The following is a 22,616-nucleotide window of genomic DNA, read 5'->3' on the forward strand; positions in this document are numbered from 1 at the left end:
CATCAAGTTGCAGTGCCTGGTTGTTTGTAGCCCAAATTATAACTGGAAATGCCTTCTTTGTACTCTGTGCCATTTTACTTTGCATATATATCTTCCACTGGTTGCTCACAGTAAAAAAACATGCTGCATCCTATCACTGGCTTTTTGGTTTTTGCCTTCCTGTTTATAAATGTGCCTGGATGAATTCATCCTTGTACGGTGTTCCAGCACCAGGCCTATACACTCCTTATCTGTGCCACAAAAGAGAGGAGTGTTTGGCTCATTATATTGTCAATAGAGCATGTCGTCTGCAGGCAGGGGTGAGATTTTTCCATAATTACACTCATATTAATGCTACTGAGCAGCAATTCCCTTCCCAGGAGAGGTGAGGGTCCAGCAACACTTACCTATAAATCAAGACATGGATGGGGATAAAAAGCCAGCAGAGCAAAGCAATTGGCTCTTTTGGATCTAGGCAAGGTTTCAATTTACAGTTTGTATAACGTGTGTGTGTGTACCCAGCAGACTACCCAGTGGCTGGGCAGATATAGTGGCTATGTTGGTATAATCACCGGGGATGTGTATCACAGAAGTTTTGGGAGTCTACAAATCCATGACTACCAAGAATTAGCTGGGGGTGGGGGGTCTCCCTATGCATTAGCCTTTATATCTGGGTTCTAACCCCTTTTCTTGTCATGGTGGTTGAATCTACCTCTCTTCAGCTTCCCAGCCCAGGCATATACTATCTATTTGGGTACTATGCAGCTGTCCCCTGTACCTTCCCACCCAACTTCCTTACCCACTACTTTTGACCTTGGCCCCTGGTCAACAGAGAATGGGAGAGGTAAGCAGGGCCTCCCCAATTTGACAAAAGTTTCCCTCCTGATTTCCATCTCTTTTAGCCAAGGCAAGCATTATTCAGCTTCAAATGAAGGGTTGGAGAAGGAGCTGTTTAGTAGCTGGGTTCGGTTAGCACCTTGTCAAAGAGTTCCAGCTTCAAGTCCCACTTCGGGTGAGGGAGCCTCAATGTGGGTGTCCTGACTGTGGGCACTGTCCAGGAAACTATTGGGAAGCCCACGTTTCTTTGTTTATGTTGAGATAGACAGGATATCATAGTCTATGCTCAGGGACACAAAAGAGCGGTGGCTCAAAGGAGCACTGGTGTGTAAGCAGGGCCAGGGAGGTCTTCCTAATACCTGGCCTGTGGTCTAGTGGTAATAACCCCATGCTGAGACCTCAGAGAGACAGATCCAAACCCTTTCTGGAGAGAGGGCAAAAGAGAAGTTGCATTTCAATACAGCCACCAAAAAATGTGGTTAACAAGGGTGAAATCCCCTCTTGGCAAAGAAGTGCTCTCCTCCTCCTCTGCCTCCAGGAGCTGATGTGACTTTAGCCCTGCATGGCCAAGGGGATGATGCTCAGGAGAAATGGAAACAAGTGAAGGATGGTACTACTGTGTGAAAAGGCATGTAGGAGAAATGACACTCAAAGGCTGATGCTGTGATGCAACAGAGCTTTAATACAAGAGGCTGAGTATACAATGGCAGATTAAGGCAATGAACAGGAGAAAGTTGCTTCCAGGACCCCGTGACTGGTCATGTCCAATCATCTGTTGTATGGGACTGCACTTCACACAAGACGTTCGACTTCTTTTGCTGCAGCATCAAGCCCCAATCTCGAACAAGTCAACTTGTTGGTTTTCCCAAAGCTGATGGCCAGCAGCACAAAGTGCCATGCAAGCATATACTAAAAATATGTAGCACCAAAAAACAATCCACTAAGTAAAGGTGAAGCACAGATGGAAAATATAGAGATGGGTCTGATTTTCAGACACACTGAGCAATCATGACTCTGTCTGTTGTCCATGGGAGTTGTGGGTGCTCAGCAAGCCTGAGAGCCAGCCCCGCCAGCTCAGCTGTGATACTGTATCTTGCTTTTCATCACTTGGGCATTCCTTGTTTTGTGGATGTTGCTGCTGGGTTTAGCATGGCCCACAGCCTACAGAGCTGAATCGACGGCGCCGGGATGACACAGACCCATAGTAACTACCAGACTTATAGCCACCTCCAAATCCATAGCAACCACCAGACCCATAGCCACCACCCAATCCATAGCCGCCACTCATTCCATAGCCACCACCCAATCCATAGCCGCCACCCAATCCATAGCCACCACCAAACCCAGAGCCAAAACCAGAACTAAAGCCGGAACCAAACCCAGAGGAAAACCCAGAACCAAAGGTCCCAGAAGAGTATGGGCCCCCACCACCACGTATTGAGGTTGGCATGGAGGTTCCCACAATGCTCTCCTGAGGGCAGGAGGTAAGGATCGGTCCTGGGAAGTGCACGATAACTGGTGGAGCATAGACCACTGCCTTTGAGTCACCGCAAGATGTAACACATGGCCAGTTGCAAGCATCGACACATGGTTTGGGGCACATCACAGATGGGCAGCACCGGGAGCTGAGAGCCATTCTTCTGCAATAGAGATAAACCTGCAACAAAGCAAACAGCAGGGTAATCAGGAGGTTCAAAGGACAGGGAATTCACAGCCCTATTGACACACACCCGCTTAGCCTCCTAACAAACAACCCTTTGGTAGCCAACTTATGCCCTATGTCTCCCTTCTTCACATGCCCTCCAAACTTCCTATATCCTTGGGTCCCATCCAGGAAAGAGCTTTCCCTGTTTGACTTGCTCACACTTTGCAAGAACTTGCAAATTAATAAGTTAAAAACAAAGCATTGGTGGTAAGATTGATTATTATCTCTCTATTGATGACAGGAAGCTGAGGCCCAGGGATATAACAGTGCAGGGGGCCAACAGAGCTGAGATGAATTAGATCCAATTTTAGCCCACAAGCCTAGCAGTTACGGTGCTTGCCCAGGATGTGGGACCCTCCGGTTCGAGGCACCCCATATCCTCCAGAGAGGGTTTAAATCCAAATCTCCCATTTCTAGTCAAATGCTGCAGCCATCAGGCCTTGCCTAGGCAGGGCTGAGACCTCCCTGCACCTCCGCTGATGAAGCTGTGTTGAACAGCAGCCAGTAACCGGAGTCAAGGGGCCGGGAAGGGAGCAGGTAAGAAGGAGCAAGATACTGTAGCCTAGTGAGCTGGGCATTCCCCTGGCTGGGCAGGAGGCCCAGATTCTGCTCTCTGCTGCTGATCATTTTGCATTCAATACATGCTTGATAAAATACGCAGTTGGCAATGAAAATTGCAGACCTGCATTGGTGAATGCCAGCAATTAAACATAATACATCTCATATGGAAAGATGTATGCCTGCAGCTAACTAATCCAGCTCATGCTTCTAAGTAATCCCGCACTACTGGTGCAGGCTTCAGACCTAAAGAAAAATGATCCCTTTTGAGCTTCCCAGTGCTACAAAGCAGTTGAAGCAAATCAGACTTACCAGGGTCAGAGAGAGGAAGAAGACAGCTGATGTGGGTATGGGTATGACAGCCCCTGTGGTAAGACCTTTTATACACTCCCTGGGAGAATGTCATACTCCTTTGATTTAAAAAATCCATTCAATTCTCATGCAAAATACTTGCTTTACATATAACTCCTTTAATTGCCTTAATTATTTTGTGTACAGCTTGCAATTATTAATCTAGGTCCTGTCCTACACACTGTGATATGTATATTTGCCGGTTCTTTTGAACTCCAGCCTCAGTGGCCAACTTTCCTTCTGGTATCAACCCACTGACTTTATCACATTCAAATGCAAAGAGCCCTGGCTCAGTTTACTCAGCTCCTCTCCTGAAAACGTGTCAGGACAAAGGTTGCTCTGAGTGAGATGGTGAATAACGAGTTGGTGCATGCTGGGGTCCAGCACAGGCCTTTTAATCCAGGCTAGCACTAGCTGGGGGCATTGTGGCCCTTACCTTGGTGCTGCTTTGGAGGGAGGGAGCTTTCCAGCCCACCTTCCCCCCACCACTCCTCAGCTTTTCCTATTCAGGGTCTGAATGAACCCATCCAAGTTCTGTCCTGGGGGACCTTTCCAGGCTGTTGGGAAATGAACTGGATGGGTGACAATTGTATCGCGGATACAGACCCAGTACAAGACCCCCATACAACTCACTCCCCACGTCTGCCTTCAAGTAGACTTTTTGGGGAACTGAAGTGGGGCTTTACATCTAGCAGGCATCCCATGCCTCTTACCCAGGTGTGAAATGGGCATTCCCCACAGCGCAGCTGAGGCACAGTAATGCCACGATACCTTTAACCCTGCAATGAGTAGTTTGTGCCCACAGGCAGGCAGACAGACCCCGACCAACCTCCCCACTGCCCTACATGTGGTATCACATTTAGGACTCGCTGGACATCTTCCCCTGGGCAAAGTGCCCTTTCAGTAGCCCAGCACAACACCAACGGGGCCACGTGCGGTCACAAGGAGCAATGTCCAGGTTCAGAGGTGACACATGCCTGGACCCGGACCCAAAAGAGATGGAGGACACAGGCAGAGCCCTCCTGTGAGCTAGGTCCTGTGACTTTTCAGGGTCACCACCTTGGCCTGGCCCAGCAGAGAACTTGCCCAGATATAGATAGGTAGCCAGCCGGCCAGTCTCCTTCCCCAAGACGAAGCTCACCTTTACATTAGACTTTCAAGCACTTCACCGCTAAGTGATTGACCCTCTAATGGCCTTCAGGGTCCTAATACTTTTGCCCTGAGGCATCCACTGCTTCATGTCATGCGAAGAATACTGCCCTTTCTGGAAAAGCTGTCTGATTTTGTCTGCAAATCCATGACTTCTATATGTACAACTTGTAGTTTTGAGTCGGTGGGCACTGCCGTGGTGCAAGGTGGCAGGACTGCTGAATGAAAGCAGATTGTGCCGATCGACAGTGGATGAGGGATTTCCTATCACACATGAAGAGCGTGTGTGCATTTTTTTAACAAGTGTTGCTGATTCATTGGATTTAGATACCATAGTGCCCGACACTGCTATTTCCCCAAGCTGTTTTGCAAGCAAGGAGTAAACCTTATTAACACAAGAAACATAATTAACCTTGTCCTCGCCCTCGCCCTCGCCTGCTTTGATACCATCATTTTCTAAGTTGTTTTGACAAATACTGTGCATGCCCATGAAGGAATTTTTCCATATCATATGTTTGGGTATGAAGATCAGTTATGGCAACTGTATAATTGCCCTTGGCCTGGAATTGGTCTGTGTGTTGCTTCATAGGGAGAAGCAGGACAGAGAGCTCCAAAACAACCAAAGCAAGTCATTCATTGCTGTATCATTAATGGAGAAAGGGACAGGGACCTCACAGGAAATTAATGACGCTGTGCTTAAGGCACTGCATTAGGACACAGACCTCTGCATTTCCCCCCAGATTTCATATGGGAAGAAAGGCCGTATTTTCAAAGTCAGCACTAAGTGACGCTAGTTTAATGCCTTTGATGTCTCCATGTGCCATCCTTCCACCTGTGAAATTAATATATTAATCCTTCCTTCCTTCTTTTCTCTGCCTAGCTCTGTGTTCAGCTCTTCTGGACTGGGCTTCGCTTTCGGTCACTCTGTGCAATGGTCGCCGGGCGGGGGCCCAAATCTTGTCCGCAGCTGGGAGTAGTGGAATTCAAATGATAAATAATCAGTCTAATAACAACTGGAAATCCCTGGGCTGTAGTCTCACCCTTTCTTCTGTCTCCTGCAGTTGCCTTGGGCAAGTCCATTCATTTCAGAGAATCTGTGATCCCCTTCACAGATGATCATTTTCTGTCATTATGAGAATGAATGGCTGCAAGATGGTAGATGTGCAAAGCAGTCCTGTGCATGCAAATGATACTTCCAGTGCATATGATGCTGCCAGTGCAGTCCTGTGAAGCATCAAAAATCAACATGCGTTTTTTTTCAGGAAAAAAATAGGGTCAGAGCTCAGCAGGTTTGCATCACAGAAACCGCAGTGGGACCAGTCCTGGTCAGGGTACCTGTCAATGCATTTAGAAAGTAAGGAAGGTCCCTCGTCCAACATGAAAGGGTATTTCAAAGCTATCTGATTTGACTTCCCTAAATCACCAGGGGGCATCTTTAGAGAAGTAATTATATTTCCCAAGAGGCTATGAAACATTTTGTGTAGGAAGTCTTTCCCACTTGCCAAACATGATCATTTAGGGAAGGCACAGGAATTATATCAGGAAGGAATGTAGCTTGGAAAGCTTCAAGATGAAAAGATGCTACAAAGCAAAATATGCATATCAGACTATCAGACTGGGAATGAATCATTGCAGACCATGCACAAAACAATTGCAGTAATAAGAGGAGTTACCCTCTTATTTGAGAAACAGTTTGTTAGGTAATTGCCAAAAAAGTCACGGAAGTCTCGGTCTTATCCTCCCTCCCATTGTCAGGACACACTATAAAAGCAGTGGCATCGCACAGCTCTCTAACCACTGCAGCAGCAGCATCCTCTTGGTGACTGAAGTGGGTAAGTGTCATTCAGCTCCATTGAGTTATAACCCAGGCAATCTCTCTAGTGGTGGTTTTAGCTTAGGACTGAATGCTGCATTGATTTGCTGTGTTTTTGGATATCGAGGGTGGGGGCCTTGTTTCCATGCTGGGCTTCCTGTGGTTAATCGCAGGTAGTGGTGGAAGCAGATTTTCAAAGCATAAGAGTAGGTTTGCAAAGCTATATCCAAACGGGGGATGGGTCTATGTATGACTCCCATGACCATAATCTCTACTTGGTGAAGTCCCTGTGCCTTGAGCCTCCTGGTAACACTGTTGCTTGCTTTGTTCCAGGTTTATCTCCATTGCAGAAGGATGTCACAGTCACTCAGCTCCCGGTGCCTTCCGCCTTGTGATGTGACATGCCCCAGACCATGTGTCAATGCCTGGAACTGGCCATGTGTTACATCTTGCGGTGACTCGAGGGCAGTGGTCTACCCACCTCCAGTTGTTGTGAACTTCCCAGGGCCGATCCTCGTCTCCTGCCCTCAGGAGAGCATTGTGGGCACTGTGTTGCCAAAGTCAACTGGTGGCATAGGCCCATTCCCCTATGGGTCTGGTGGTGGCTATGGGTCTGGTTCTAGCTATGGGTTTGGTGGTGGCTATGGGTCTGGTTCTAGCTATGGGTCTGGTGGTGGCTTTGAGATTGGTTCTGGATATGGGTCTGGTGGTAGCTATGGGGTTGGTTCTGGATATGGGTCTGGTTCTGGGTATGGGTCTGGTTTTGACTGTGGGTTGGGTTCTGGCTATGGGTTTGGTGGTGGCTATAGGTCTGGTAGTTGCTATGGGTCAGTGTCATCCCGAAGGCGCCGTCGGTACAGCTCTGTAAGCTGCGGGCCATGCTAAACCCAGCACAAGGAACTCCCAGGCAATGAAAAGCAAGATACGGCATCACAGCTGAGCTGGCGGGGCTGGCTCTCAGACTTGCTGAGCACCCACAACTCCCATGGATGACCGAAAAAGTCACAATTGCTCAGCGTGTCTGAAAATCTGGCCCATCTCCGTGTTTTCCATGTGTACTTCACCTTTACTTATTCTGGATTGTTCTTAGGTGCTACCTATTTATAGCATGTAATTGCAAGGTACTTTCTGCTGCTGGCCGTCGGCTTTGGAAAAACAAACAACTTGACTTGTTTGAGACTGGGGCTTGATGATGCAGCAAAGAAAGTTAAATGTCTTGTGCCAAGTGCAGTTCTGTAGAACAGGTGATTGGATGTGACCATTCACGGAGTCCTGGAAAGCAGCTTTCTCCTTTGCATTGTCTTGTTTTGCAAATGTATACTCAGCATCTTGTTGCATTAAAGTTCTGTTGCATCACAGCATCGGCCTTTGAGTGTCATTTCTCCTACATGCCTTTACACACAGGAGTAGCATCCTTCACCTGCTTCCATTTATCCTGAGCATCATCCCCTTGGCAATGCAAGCCTTGACTCACATCTGGTCCGGAAGAGAGAGAAGGAGATTTCATCCTTGTTAACTACATTTTTTCTTGGCCCTATTGAAATGCAGTTTCTCCTTTGGTCTTCCTTTGCCCCCCACCCCAGACAGGGTTTGGATCTGTCTCTCAGGTCTCAGCACAGGGTTTTAACCACTAGATAACAGGCCAGGTGTTAGGAAGACCTCTCCCAGTCCTGCTCCCTCACTGATGGTCTGGAATCGGGCACTCATACAGCAGCTCATTTGGGTTGGGGGGCTCCTTCAATGGTTGCATCTCCTATGGTGGTGGCAGTTCTGGTGTCTCATATTGATACAGACGGTCTTACACTTCCAGCTGGTCCACAATGGGCTCTTCTGGAGGGTCTCAGTGTGAACTCTGCTAACCTCTGAAGCCCACTCACCCCAGAGATGTGCACAGAATAAGGAACAACCAGGAACTGCAAAGCAAGATCATGATTTATGGGTCACTTTGATTTATGGGTCACTTCTGTACAATGGGTTTCTGAAGTGCTGAGCTCCCGCAACTCCCCGTGAGGTCCGAGGGAGCTGAGAGCACTCAGGACTTTTGAAACACGGGCTCACCTCTCTTTCTCTTGATCCATTTTCCCTGAGATTCATTACACAGTGGTTGGGTTTCCAGCTCTGTCCCCATGCTGCTTGGCCATGTTTGGTGCTGGCCAGGGCAAAGCAAGTAGCTACCAATGGTTAAGAACAGAACTTGAGTGTCAAACTCCTAAGCTGCAAGAGCAAGAGGACAACATCATGTGGAACATATATCACCTTGCAGCTGATGAATGGTTGTAGTCCTACAAATACCTTCTCTATACCCCTCCCTATTTTTGTCTGTGAGTGTGTACTGCTCTTCTCATTCGCATTAATATTGTGCTGCACCATAATGTTGGCCTGCTGATTTCCTGTGTGCCTCCATTCTTAAGCTACAGGATGCTTGGTATGAAATTCATGCCTATGCATTGGACCACAGCTGGCTCTGTGAACTATTTGGTCCCAGAAGACTTAAAATGAAGGAAGTAGCAGACCTGTTCAGTGGACAGTAGCATACTGGAGACCTCATGTACAGGGAGTAATTTAACCCTCATTACACATATTTATTTATACATGGTAGTGAATACTAATTGCTCTTCATAGTCAGCTGCAGCTACATCATCTTCTCACCATAAAACATGTACAGGGTAAAATATGTAGAAACAAATATACTGTATTCCTTTCAATTATTTGCTGCTCATAGTTTCTTGTTGGTCATTAACAGGGAAGAAAAGACTAGGAACTTGAGAACACTTCCACACTCAATGTTGTTTGCTTGGGGCTCAAACATAATTATAATATACTTTTTGTTTCATGAAACTTCCAGCTTTTGAAACATAGCTTTTGAGTTCTGCTCCAATTATTAAGTCCAAGGGCATGTCTACACTGCTGCCTAAAGCCTGCATGGAGCTTATATACTGTAATTTAGAGCAAAAGAAGCTAGCTAAGGTAGGGCAAGAAGCTTGACTGGGCAGCATGGAGAATATCCCAGATTGCAATGGATGCACGAGATGCTGGATAAACACATGGACAGTCATCATCAGCTACCCTTTGCAATCAAGGATGATTATCTTCCATGACTGTCTTCAGTCACCTGCACTGAAGTCTATTCAGATTCTGCTTGTGTTTCCCCACCTTCCTTCCTTGTTGAAGAAAGGAGAGAGAAAATAGCACTTTCCTGTTCCCTTAGATGAGCCAAAGGAGGAGGGTAAGGAGCTTTAGGGGGTATTTATTCAGCTACCTCCCACCCAGTAGCACAGCCCCTTCATGTCAATGAGGAGTCATTAGCACAGCCAGAGATATTAAATTATTACATAAGCAATATTTCTGTTCTGAGTCAACTCAGAATTATGGGGAGACTCAAACAAGAGAAGTTATTAGAAGAAGTCTGAATCATGGGCACTTTCTTACCTGAAGGGTAAGTGCTCCTTACTAGTAAGCAAAGTATTCTGCAGAAGTGACTGTTCTGATTGTTGAACAGTCATTCGGCTGCTTTATAATAGTCCATATCATACTGTCAGACCCTCACACTAAGAGATGCATCGGATGCTCTATGCCATTCCTTCCATCCCAAATTGAACTAATAAATATAGAAACATAGAATTATAAAAATGAGGGTTGGAAGGGGCCTCAGGAGGTCGCACGTAGTCCAACCCTCTGCTCAAAGCAGGAGCAGCCCCAACTAGATCAACCCAGCCAAGGGTTTGTCAAGCTGGGAACTAAAAACCTCCAAGGATGGAGACTCCACAAACTCTCTGGGTAACCCGCTCCATATAATATCATATAATATTTCCCAGGGACATTTCAGTTCTATCAGGGCCTTGGGATTTCTCATTTTCCTTCTGGTGGGCAGTGAAAATAATGTACTTTGAAATTTGGATCATTTGTGCCTTAAGATTTCCTTAACTTACCAGTTGAAATTTGAGCAAACAAGTGCCAACATCTTTAAAATTAGTTGGTGATTCAGCTAACTCCAAGCCAGTTGCATAGGTCTTCATGTCAATGACTAGTCTTTAGCACACCCAGAGACCAAGCAACGCTGTGGTTGCTTGGGAGGGGCATGAAAGCCATGGCACCTGTCCAGGCAAACCAGCAACCACCAGTAAACCCAGCCTAGCACCGTCCTACCACCTCCTGAAGGGCAGTGTGAGATGAAGGAGGCTGCTGCCTCAGCTGAGTCTTCCTATGAAGAGCACGTACTGGTTCAGCCAGAGGCTGTATCATGTCTCCATCTAAAAGGCCTAGATCCTAACCATTGGATGCTGATTTTGGGTTCCTCAACTGCTGGAGACCCATCGGAGGCATCTTCCTAGGGCCTAGCAAAACAGAGGCCTGAATACCTGCTCTCTGAAAAACACAGCCCTAGCAAGGGTCTCAGTTGGGGAGCCCAAATGAACCCCCTTCGTACAAATAGTCAATTGAGAGAATTATGTCTTAGGTGGTTAGACCAGGCAGTGTCAAGCCTTGGCTTTGCCCTGCCTCAGGACAAGCCCCTCAGTTCTTGCCCTGGTTACACTCGTGTCACTCCCGGGTAGCTCTTTTGGCCCCAGCATCTTTCATTTGCACTTTCACAATGTCATCTCAGCATTTAGTCTCTCTCACTTCACACTTACTTCTGCAACCTGCCCTTGCTATTTCCCTGCACTGAGCACACATTGTGCAGCCTCTAATTTCGATGCATCTGCAAGAGTGAGGAATTTTGCTGTGATTAGAGGAGTGCCCTATGCAGTAATTCAGTAGGGAAGCCTCATGCTGCTGGACATAGCTGGCACCCACCGCCCAGCAAACAATCTGCTTTTTTTTTCGAGAGAAGTCTTATAACTCAACATCATAAAGTAAGATTTTGAAATGACCAAGGCAAAACCCTGAAGCTGTCTCTGGATTGGCTCCTGATGAACTGATTTGGCTCTTGCCGACAGCCCCTTCCTAGGAAAGGAACCACAGTCAGAGGCCTTCCACACTAGTGACCATATAAGGGACCCATTCATTCTCCTGTGCCTATGGGTATTAAAGAGCTCCTAAGCAGAGGAACAGTGCAGCAAACTCAGTATTTCCCAGGCTGGTTTGGGAAAAAGGAAGGGAGGAGGCCAAGGCTATATTGCAACAGGGTTTTTTATTGCATAGGAAAAATGGAACACACATTTGCAGAATGAAATGAGGAGGAGTACAAAGAAGGGGTCGCCAGGGTTTCAGTCCAAGTTACAGTCCATTGTGATGGGGTTTGCAAAAGATGGTCTTCTTTCATGGTTGTATGACTGGAGCTTGACAATCAAGTCCTGTTCCTACCAGGTGACTATCCTTGTCTCACTCTGGCCAGCATCAAATAGGGCAAAGAACAATGCAAGCTGAGGTTTAAGGCCACGCTGGTTTAAGACTCTTTAGAGGAAATAGATATTACTGGAAGATGAAGCATAACATAGAAAGGTTGTGGGCAAGTCTGAGAGCGAGCTCCACCAGCCCAGCTGTGGTGCTGTATCTTGCTTTTCATTGCCTGAGGTTTCCTTGTTCTGCAAACGTTCTTGCTGGGCTTAGCATGGTCCACAACTTCCAGAGCTGAACTTATGGTACCTTCGGGATGACACAGACCCATAGCAACTGCCAGACCCATAGCCAGAACCAAACCCATAGCCAGAACCAAACCCATACCTAGAACCAGACCCATAGCCAGAACCAGACCCATAGCCACCACCAAACCCATAGCTAGAACCAGACCCATAGGCAGAACTAGACCCATAGGGGAATGGGCCTATGTCACCAGATTGCTGTGGCAAAACGGTGCCCACAATGCTCTCCTGAGGGCAGGAGGCAAGGATCGGTCCTGGGAAGTTCACAACAACTGGAGGTGGGTAGACCACTGCCCTCGAGTCACCGCAAGATGTAACACATGGCCAGTTCCAGGCATCGGCGCATGGTCTGGGGCATGTCACATCACAAGGCGGAAGGCACCGGGAGCTGAGTGACTGTGACATCCTTCTGCAATGGAGATAAACCTGGAACAAAACAAGCAGCAGGGTAACCAGGAGGCTCAAGGCACAGGGACTTCACCAAGTAGGGATTATGATCATGGGAGTCATATATAGACCCATCCCCCGTTTGGATATAGCTTTGCAAACCTACTCTTATGATTGTAAAATCTGCTTCCACCACTACGTGCCATCAACCATAGGAAGCCCAGCACAGGCACAAGGCTCCCACCCTCCATTTCCAAAAACACAGCAAATCAATGCAGCATTCAGTCCTGAGCTACAACCACCACTAGAGAGATTGCCTGGGTTATAACTCAATGGAGCTGAATGACACTTACCCACTTCAGTCACCAAGAGGATGCTGCTGCTGCAGTGGTTAGAGAGCTGTGCGATGCCACTGCTTTTATAGTGTGTCCTGACAATGGGAGGGAGGATAAGACCGAAACTTCCGTGACTTTTCTGGCAATTACCTAACAAACTGTTTTTTTCAAATAAGAGGGTAACTCCTCTTATTACTGCAATTGTTTTGTGCATGGTCTGCAATGATTCATTCCCAGTCTAATAGTCTGATATGCATATTCTGCTTTTTGGCATCTTTTCATCTTGAAGCTTTCCGAGCTACATTCCTTCCTGGTATCATTCCCGTGCCTTCCCAGAATGACCATGTTTGGCAAGTGGGAAAGACTTCCTACACAAAATGTTTCATAGCCTCTTGGGAAATATAATTATGTCTTTTGAGATCCCCCTGGGAATTTTGTGCAAACAGATACCTTTGAAACACCCTTTGATGTTGGACTGGCCACCTTCCTTGCTTTCTAATGCTTTGACAGGTTGATATTGATAACTTACTCTGGTCCCAATGGGGGCTCTGTGATGGGAATCTGTTAAGGTCTGACCCTATTTTTTTCCTGAAAAAACTGATGTTGATTTTTGATGGTTCATAGGATTGCAGTGGAAGCATCATATGCACTGGAAGCATCATTTGCATTCACAGGACTGCTTTGCCCAACTACCATCTTGCAGCCGTTCAAGCTCATCACGCACAAATGACAAAGAAAATGATGATCCATGTACAGTAATGCAGGGCATCAGAGATTCTCTGGAATGAATGGGCTCGCCCAAGGCAACTGCATGAGGCAGGGGAAAGGCTACAGTTAGAGACCAGGGATTTCCAGTTGTGTTAGACTTATTATTTATCACATGAATGCCACTAGTCCCAGGTGCGGACAAGATTTTGGCCTCAGACCGTAGCACATTGCACAAAGTGACCTAAGAGAAGCCCAGTCTAGAAGAGCTGAAAAGTAGTTAAACAGAGAAAAGAAGGCAGGAAGGATTAATATACTCATTTCACAGGTGGAAGGATAGCACATGGAGACATCAAAATGGCATTAAATTAAGCTCACTAAGTGCTGTATTTGAAAATATGGCCTTTCTTCCCACATGCAATCTGGGGGGAAATGCAGAGCTCTGTGTCCTAATGCAGTGTTTTAACTACAACATTATTCCTTTTCTGTGAGGTCTCTGCGCCTTTCTTCATTAATGATACAGCAATGAATGATTTGCTTTGGTTGTTTTGGAGCTCTCTGTCCTGCTTCTCCCTATAATGCAACTCTGACCAGTTCCAGGCAAAGGACAATTATACAATTACCATTACTGATCTTCATACCCAAACATATAATACAGAAAATTTCCTTCAGGGACATGCCGGGTATTTGTAAAATGATTTAGAAAATGATGGCATCAAAGAGGGTGAGGGCGAGGGCGAGGACAAGGTTAATTATGTTTCTTGTATTAATAAGGTTTACTCCTTGCTTGCAAGACTGTTTGGGGAAATACCAGTTTTGGGCACTGCGGTTTCTAAATTCAGTGAATCAGCAATATTGTTAAAAAAATGCACACACGCTCTTCTTGTGCGATAAGAAATCCAACATCCACTGTCTATCGGCACAAATGCTTTCATTCAGCAGTCCTGCCACCTTGCACCAGGGCAGTGCCCACCGACTCAAAATTATAAGTTGTACAGACAGAAGTCATGGATTTGCAGACAAAATCAGACAGCTTTTCCAGAAAGGGCAGTATTCTTCGCATGACGTGAAGCAGTGGATGCCTCAGGGCAAAAGTATGAGGCCCCTGAAGGCCATTAGAGGGTCAATCACTTAGCGGTGAAGTGCTTGAAAGTCTAATGTAAAGGTGAGCTTCGTCTTGGGGAAGGAGACTGGCCGGCTGGCTACCTATCTATATCTGGGCAAGTTCTCTGCTGGGCCAGGCCAAGGTGGTGACCCTGAAAAGTCACAGGACCTAGCTCACAGGAGGGCTCTGCCTGTGTCCTCCATCTCTTTTGGGTCCGGGTCCAGGCATGTGTCACCTCTGAACCTGGACATTGCTCCTTGTGACCGCACGTGGCCCCGTTGGTGTTGTCCTGGGCCACCAAAAGGGCACTCTGCCCAGGGGAAGATGGCCAGAGAGTCCTAAATGTGATACCACATGGAGGGCAGTGGGGAGGTTGGTCGGGGTCTGTCTGCCTGCCTGTGGGCACAAACTACTCATTGCAGGGTTAAAGGTATCGTGGCATTACTGTGCCTCAGCTGCGCTGTGGGGAATGCCCATTTCACACCTGGGTAAGAGGCATGGGATGCCTGCTAGATGTAAAGCCCCACTTCAGTTCCCCAAAAAGTCTACTTGAAGGCAGACGTGGGGAGTGAGTTGTATGGGGTCTTGTACTGAGTCTGCATCTGCGATACAATCATCACCCATCCAGCTCATTTCCCAACAGCCTGGAAAGGTCCCCCAGGACAGAACTTGGATGGGCTCATTCAGACCCTGAATAGGAAAAGCTGAGGAGTGGTGGGGGAAGGTGGGCTGGAAAGCTCCCTCCCTCCAAAGCAGCACCAAGGTAAGGGCCACAATGCCCCCAGCTAGTGCTAGCCTGGATTAAAAGGCCCCAGCATTCACCAACTTGTAATTCATCATGTCACTCAGAGCCACCTTCGTCCTGACACGTCTGCAGGAGAGGAGCTGAGCAACCAGAGCCAGGGCTCTTTGCAGTTGAATGTGATGAAGTTAATGGGTTGATACCTGAAAGGAGGTTAGCCATTGAGGCTCGAGTTCAAAGTATTTGGCAAATATGCACATCACAGTGGGTAGGATGGGGCCTGGATTAATAATTGCAAACTGTGAACAAGATAGCTAAGGCAATTAGAGGAGTTACTTAGAAAGCAAATATTTTGCATGAGTATTAAATGGTTTTTATGACTCAAAGGAGTAAGACATCCTCCCAGGCAGCATATAAAAGGTCTCACCACTAAGGCTCACATACCTACATCAGCTGTCTTCTTCTTCTTCTGACCCGGGTAAGTCTGATTTGCTTCAACTGCTGTTAGCATTGGGCAGCTCAAAAGGGATCATTTTTCTTTAGTTCTGAAGGCTGCACCAGTAGTGCGGGATTACTTAGAAGCATGAGCTGGATTAGTTAGCTGCAGGCATACATCTTTCCATATGAGATGTATTATGTTTAATTGCTGGCATTCACCAATGCAGGTCTGCAATTTTCACTCCAGCTGCGTATTTTTCAAGCATGTATTGAATGCAAAATGATCAGCAGCAGAGAGCAGAATCTGGGACTCCTGCCCAGCCAGGGGAATGCCCAGCTCACTAGGCTACAGTATCCTGCTCCTTCTTACCTGCTCCCTTCCCAGCCCCTTGACTCTGGTTCCTGGCTGCTGTTCAACACAGCTTCATCAGCGGAGGTGCAGGGAGGTCTCAGCCCTGCCTAGGCATGGCCTGATGGCTGCAGCATTTGACTAGAAATGGGAGATTTGGATTTAAACCCTCTCTGGAGGATATGGGGTGCCTTGAACCGGAGGGTCCCACATCCTGGGGAAGCACCGGAACTGCTTGGCTTGTAGTTCAGCTCTGCTCTTTTGGACCCCTGCACTGTAATCTCTCTGGGCCTCATCAATAGGGAGATAATAATCAATCTTCCCACCAATGCTTTGTTTTTCACTTATTATTTGGAAGTTTGTGCAAGGCAAGGGCATCTTTCCTCAACTTAGTTCAGTGCTGAGTCCACATGGTCTGAGAAAAGGTTGGAAAGCAGATCTCAGCTCTTGTCTCTAGCAAGAACTGACAGTGCCTAAGTTTTGCTTCCTTTCTTCCACTGGGTGAATAAGACATACTGGGCAAGTCAGGGAATATGTGCACTCTTTGACTGTGTCCATAACATGGGACTCCTCATTGACATGAAGGCCTATGCCACTGGCTTGGAAGTAAATGAATATGGGGTTGCACCAAATGGAAGGTGCTTGAATCAGTGCTGAGGAGGCTTGCTTTCCTAGGCCTTCTTGTTCCTGCCTGCAATATTTAAATACTGGAAGGAAGAAGTACTGAACGAGTCAAGAAAGCATTTTGGGGTGATTCAACCAAATGAATGGCTGGGGAAAGGCCAGGCAAAAAGTAGCATTGACCTCTAGGAAAGGTGAATGTCAAATAGGGAAGACTCTTTCCTGGATGAGACCGAAGGACATAGGAAGTTTGGAGGGCATGTGAAGGAGAGAGATGCAGGACATAGTATGGCTGCAGAAGGTTGGTTGTTAGGAGGCGAAGGGGGAATGGGTGAGTAGGATTGTGAAGTCCCTGTGCCTTGAGCCTCCTGCTTACCCTGCTGCTTGCTTTGTTCCAGCTTTATCTCCTTTGCAGAAGGATGTCACAGTCACTCAGCTCCCGGTGCCTTCCGCCTTGTGATGTGACATGGCCCAGACCATGCGCTGATGCCTGGAACTGGCCATGTGTTACATCTTGCGGTGACTCGAGGGCAGTGGTCTACCCACCTCCAGTTGTCGTGCACTTCCCAGGACCAATCCTTGCCTCCTGCCCTCAGGACAGCATTGTGGGAACCGTGCTGCCAAGGCAATCCGGTGACATAGGCCCGTTCCCCTATGGGTCTGGTTCTGCCTATGGGTCTGGTGGTTCTGCCTATGGGTTTGGTGTTGGCCATGGGTCTGGTTCTGGCTATGGGTCTGGTTCTAGCTATGGGTTTGGGGGTGGCTATGGCTCTGGTTCTAGGTATGGGTTTGGTTCTGGCTATGGTTTTGGTTCTGGCTATGGGTCTGGCAGTTGCTATGGGTCTGTGTCATCACGAAGGTACCGTAAGTTCAGCTCTGGAAATTGTGGACCATGCTAAGCCCAGCAGGAACGTCTGCAGAACAAGGAAATCTCAGGGATTGAAAAGCAAGATACGGCATCACAGCTGAGCCGGTGGAGCTGGCTCTCAGACTTGCTGAGCACCCACAACTCCCATTATGACCGAAAAAGTCACGATTGCTCAGCGTGTCTGAAAATCTGGCCCATCTCCGTGTTTTCCATGTGTGCTTCACCTTTACTTATTCTGGATTGTTCTTAGGTGCTACCTATTTATAGCATGTAATTGCAAGGTACTTTCTGCTGCTGGCCGTCGGCTTTGGAAAAACAAACAACTTGACTTGTTTGAGACTGGGGCTTGATGATGCAGCAAAGAAAGTTAAATGTCTTGTGCCAAGTGCAGTTCTGTAGAACAGGTGATTGGTCCATTTTTCCTATGCAATAAAAAACCCTGTTGCAATATAGCCTTGGTCTCCTCCCTTTCCTTTTCCCAAACCACTCTAGGAAATACTGAGTTTGCTGCACTGTTCCTCTGCTTAGGAGCTCTTTAATACCCGTAGGCACAGGAGAATGAATGGGTCCCTTATATGGTCACTAGTGTGGAAGGCCTCTGACTGTGGTCCCTTTCCTAGGAAGGGGCTGTTGGGAAGACCCAAATCAGTTCATCAGGAGCCAATCCAGAGACAGCTTCAGGGTTTTGCCTTGGTCATTTCAAAATCTTACTTTATGATGTTGAGTTATAAGACTTCTCTCGAAAAAAAAAAGCAGATTGTTTGCTGGGCGGTGGGTGCCAGCTATGTCCAGCAGCATGAGGCTTCCCTACTGAATTACTGCATAGGGCACTCCTCTAATCACAGCAAAATTCCTCACTCTTGCAGATGCATCGAAATTAGAGGCTGCACAATGTGTGCTCAGTGCAGGGAAATAGGAAGGGCAGGTTGCGGAAGTAAGTGTGAAGTGAGAGAGATGCGTGGCTAAATGCTGAGATGACATTGTGAAAGTGCAAATGAAAGATGCTGGGTCCAAAACAGCTACCCGGGAGTGACACGAATGTAACCTGAATAGAACTGAGGGGCTTGTCCTGAGGCAGGGCAAAGCCAAGGCTCGACACTGCCTGGCCTAACCACCTAAGACATAATTCTCTCAATTGACTATTTGTACGAAGGGGGTTCATTTGGGCTCCCCAACTGAGACCCTTGCTAGGGCTGTGTTTTTCAGAGAGCGGGTATGCAGGCCTCTCTGTTTTGCTAGGCCCTAGGAAAATGCCTCCGATGGGTTTCTAGCAGTTGAGGCACCCCAAATCAGCATCCATTGGTTAGAGCCTTTTAGATGGAGACATGATACAGCCTCTGGCTGAACCAGTAAGTGCTGTTCATAGGAAGACTCAGCTGAGGCAGCTGCCTCCTTCATCTCACACTGCCCTTCAGGAGGTGGTAGGACGGTACTAGGCTGGGTTTACTGGTGGTTGGTGGTTTGCCTGGACATGTGCCATGGCTTTCATGCCCCTCGCAAGCAACCACAGCTCTGAGTGCGCTAAAGACTCCTCATTGACATGAAGGGACTGTGCTACTGGCTTGGGTGTACCTGAATAAATATCCCCTGAAGCTGCTTACCCTCCTCCTTTGGCACAAACACAAGAAGAACCTGAATAGACTTCAGTGCAGGTGACTGAAGACAGTCACGGAAGATAATTATCCTCAACTGTGAGGGATAACTGATGATGATTGTCCATGTATTTGTTCAGATTGTCATGCATCCTTAGCAATATAGGTTATTCTCCATGCTGCCCAGTCAAGTTTCTTGACCTACCTTAGCTAGCTTGTTTTGCTCTAAATTACAGTGTATAAGCTCCATGCCGGCTTTAGGTAGTAGTGTAGACATGCCCTTGGAATTAATATTTAGAACAGAGCTCATGCACCATCAAAAGCTATATTACAAAATGTTGAAGTCTTATGAAACAATGAGTATATAATAATTTCTACCAATACGGGGTCTCTTGCTCAAGACACTTGTGCCATCTGGACATATTTATAGCCTTTCTTTTTGTTTACAAGAAATCACCAATCAGTTTTGAAAATATTGGCCCCCATTTCCTCAAATTCAATGGTAAGTCAAGGAAATCATGCCCTCCCAAGCAACCATAGCTTTGATTGGTCTCAGGGTGTGCTAAAGACTACTCATTGACATGAAGAACTATGCCGCTGGCTTGGAGGTAGCTGAATCACCAATGAATTTTAAAGTTATCGGCCCCCGCTTCCTCAAATTTCAACTGGTAAGTCTAGGAAATCTTAAGGTGTAAATGATCCAAATTTCAAAATACAATATGTTTTCACTGCCCACCAAAAGGAAAATGAGAAATCCCAAGGCCCTGATAGAACTGAAATGTCCCAGGGAAATATTATATCATACCATATGGGGTGGGTTATCCAGAGAGTTTGTGGAGTCTCCATCCTTGGAAGTTTTGAAGTCCCAGCTTGACAAAGCTTTGGTTGGGATGATCTACTTGGGGCTGGTCCTGCTTTGAGCAAAGGGCTGGATTACATGCAACCTCCTGAGTTCCCTTCCAACCCTCATTTTTATAATTCAACGTTTCTATATTAATTAATCCAATTTGGGATGGAAGGAATGGCACAGAGCCTCAGATGCATCCCTTAGTGTGAGGGCCTGACAGTATAATGTGGACTTTCATAAACCAGCCGAATGACTGTTCAACAATCAGAACAGTCACTTCTGCAAAATACTTTGCTTACTAATAAGGAACACTTATCCTTCAGGTAAGAAAGCGCCCATGATTCAGACTTCTTCTAATAACTTCTCTTGTTTGAGTCTCCTTGGAGAGCTCCATAATTCTGAGTTGACTCAGAACAGAAATATTGCTTAAGTAATAATTTGATATAGGGATGAATTTTACACAAACACTCTGCACTCCTTTTCAATGTTATATTTTTTCCCCCATCAGGGCATCTTTTTGTAGTCCTTAGGTTTTTGGCATGAGTGGATGAAAACTTAAAAATTTCAAGGTTTAGATTTTCAAAATCACAAGGAACCTGGCAGCCCCGGCCCCAAGCACTGCTCGGCCGGGCAGCAGCCCCAGCCCTGCTCAGCTCTCTCCCTACAGGGACATCAATCCCCATTTCCCCCCACTTATCAGCTTGTTCAGGGGTGCGAGCAGGTAGCTCCCACTGCTTCCGGGCTTGGATGGTCTCATGACCCGGCCCCGCCAGGGTCCCATTGAAGTCCCTAACAGCATTTTTCCAATAAGTCAATGGTTTTACCAATTGCAATTTTGCCAACCATGGGAACTTCCAGGAACCTAACTCCCAAGGTTGGTGAGGGAAACCTGTAGTTTTAGGCATTGGTGGATGGAGACTTTCAAATATAAGACAGGGGTTTTCAAAGCTATGTAATAGTATGTGTGGTTTGTAGTCCACACATACTATTACAGACTACTCATTGACATGACATGCTCATTGACATGACATGCTCCAGAAAGAGAAGGTGGGAATCAGATGACAGCCATGGGGAGGATACAAATCTGCAAGGTATGGCCATCCCTATGAAAGGCCAGTGATAGATTGAGTAGTGGCGAGCATTGCATGGGAAGGTGGCAAAGAAATTGAGAACAAGAGCACTACAATGAGGGAAGAGGAGTAGAGATGTAGCCAGGCTCTGCCTGACTCTCTCTAGTCCCCACTCAGTACTAGGAGCTCTGAGGGTACCAGTGCTTGAATGTGATGTTTTCTCTCCCTGTGTGTTTCAGGTTTACCTCTGTCATTGTAAGATAAGGTCCTATGGACAGCTGGTCAGTTCTGCATGCTACAACCTCTGCCAGATGACATGATCTGAGCGAGGTGTCCAGACCTGAAACCAGGCATGCATCACAACCTGCGGTGACTCAAGAGCAGTGGTCTATGCACCTCCAGTGGTCGTGACCTTCCCAGGACCCATCCTCAGCACTTGCTCTCAGGAAAGCCTTGTTGGAAGTGGATTCTCAACCTCTGGTGGTGGCAGTTGCACTGGTTTTGGGAGTTCCTATGGTGGCACCAGCTCACCTGGAGTAGGGGGCTTCTATGGAAGGGAGGGGCCACCACAAGAGAGGACTATGCCTCGGTGGCTTGGGAATGTAGGGGGCAGTCAGGAAGGCCACGGTGGAAATGGAGCTGGGAATAGCGACCCAGATCAAGGACAACAAAAAGTCCTTTTTCAAATACATAGTGGGGCAAAAGAAGGTGCCAAGTAATGTGGGACCTCTGCAGGACACACTAGGAAATCTGGTCATCTCACCTGATGGTAAAGCTGACATATTCAACAATTTATTTGCCTCTGTATTTCTGAGGAGGGACCTGGATATCTCCCCCACTGGCCCCCTTGAGGGCCCTATGGGTGGCACACCCAGGCCTAGGGTTAATGAGGACCTTGTCAGGGAACTTCTGGAGGGACTAGATGTATTTTAATCCACAGGTCCTGATGATCTCCACCCCAGAGTGCTGAAGGAACTAGCAGGGGTCACTGCGGGACCTCTGGCACAGCTGTACGAGCACTCATGGTGCTTGGGTGATGTGCCAGAGGACTGAAAAAGGGCCAATGTGGTCCCCATCTTCAAAAAAAGGAGGAAGGAGGACCCAGGGAACTATAAGCCCATGAGTCTTACCTCAGTCCTGGGGAAGCTATTCGAAAGAATTATCCTGGCACATGTCCAGGAAGGGCCAGCAGGAGAGGTTATGCTCAGGGGCAGCCAGCATGGGTTCGTTAGGGGCAGGTCTTGTCAAACCAACCTGGTGGCCTTCTACAACCAGGTTACCAAGTCCTTGGATGCAGGTGTCGCGGTGGATATAGTCTTTCTGGACTTCAGGAAGGCCTTAGTGGGGTTCCCCAGGGCTCGGTCCTCGGGCCCGCACTATTCTTCATCAGTGACTTGGGCGAGGGGGTAGAAAGCACCCTGTTCAAGTTTGCAGATGACACTAAGATGTGGGGGGAAGTGGGTACTCTAGAAGGAAGGAACAGGCTGCAAGTGTATCTAGAGAGGTTACAGGGGTGGGCTGAAGAGAACAGGATGGGGTTCAACACTGACAAATGCAGGGTAATACACCTGGGGAGGAAGAAC

The 22,616-nt window shown here is 47.3% G+C and overlaps 2 long non-coding RNA genes across 2 annotated transcripts; both read right to left on the reverse strand.

Moving 5' to 3' along the window:
* Nucleotides 1-1,475: 1,475 nt before the first annotated feature.
* LOC106722956 lies at nt 1,476-3,482 on the reverse strand. The gene is made up of 2 exons (XR_001358961.1): nt 3,392-3,482; nt 1,476-2,473 (listed from the first exon to the last, which is right to left on the reverse strand). It is a non-coding gene; the product is annotated as an uncharacterized LOC106722956 (long non-coding RNA).
* Nucleotides 3,483-11,504: 8,022 nt separating this feature from the next.
* On the reverse strand, nt 11,505-12,794 carry LOC106722957. The gene is made up of 2 exons (XR_001358962.1): nt 12,715-12,794; nt 11,505-12,400 (listed from the first exon to the last, which is right to left on the reverse strand). It is a non-coding gene; the product is annotated as an uncharacterized LOC106722957 (long non-coding RNA).
* Nucleotides 12,795-22,616: the final 9,822 nt, after the last annotated feature.

This window comes from Alligator sinensis, unplaced genomic scaffold (assembly GCF_000455745.1).
Source record: "Alligator sinensis unplaced genomic scaffold, ASM45574v1 scaffold771_1, whole genome shotgun sequence".
NCBI classification, from domain to species: Eukaryota; Metazoa; Chordata; order Crocodylia; family Alligatoridae; genus Alligator; species Alligator sinensis.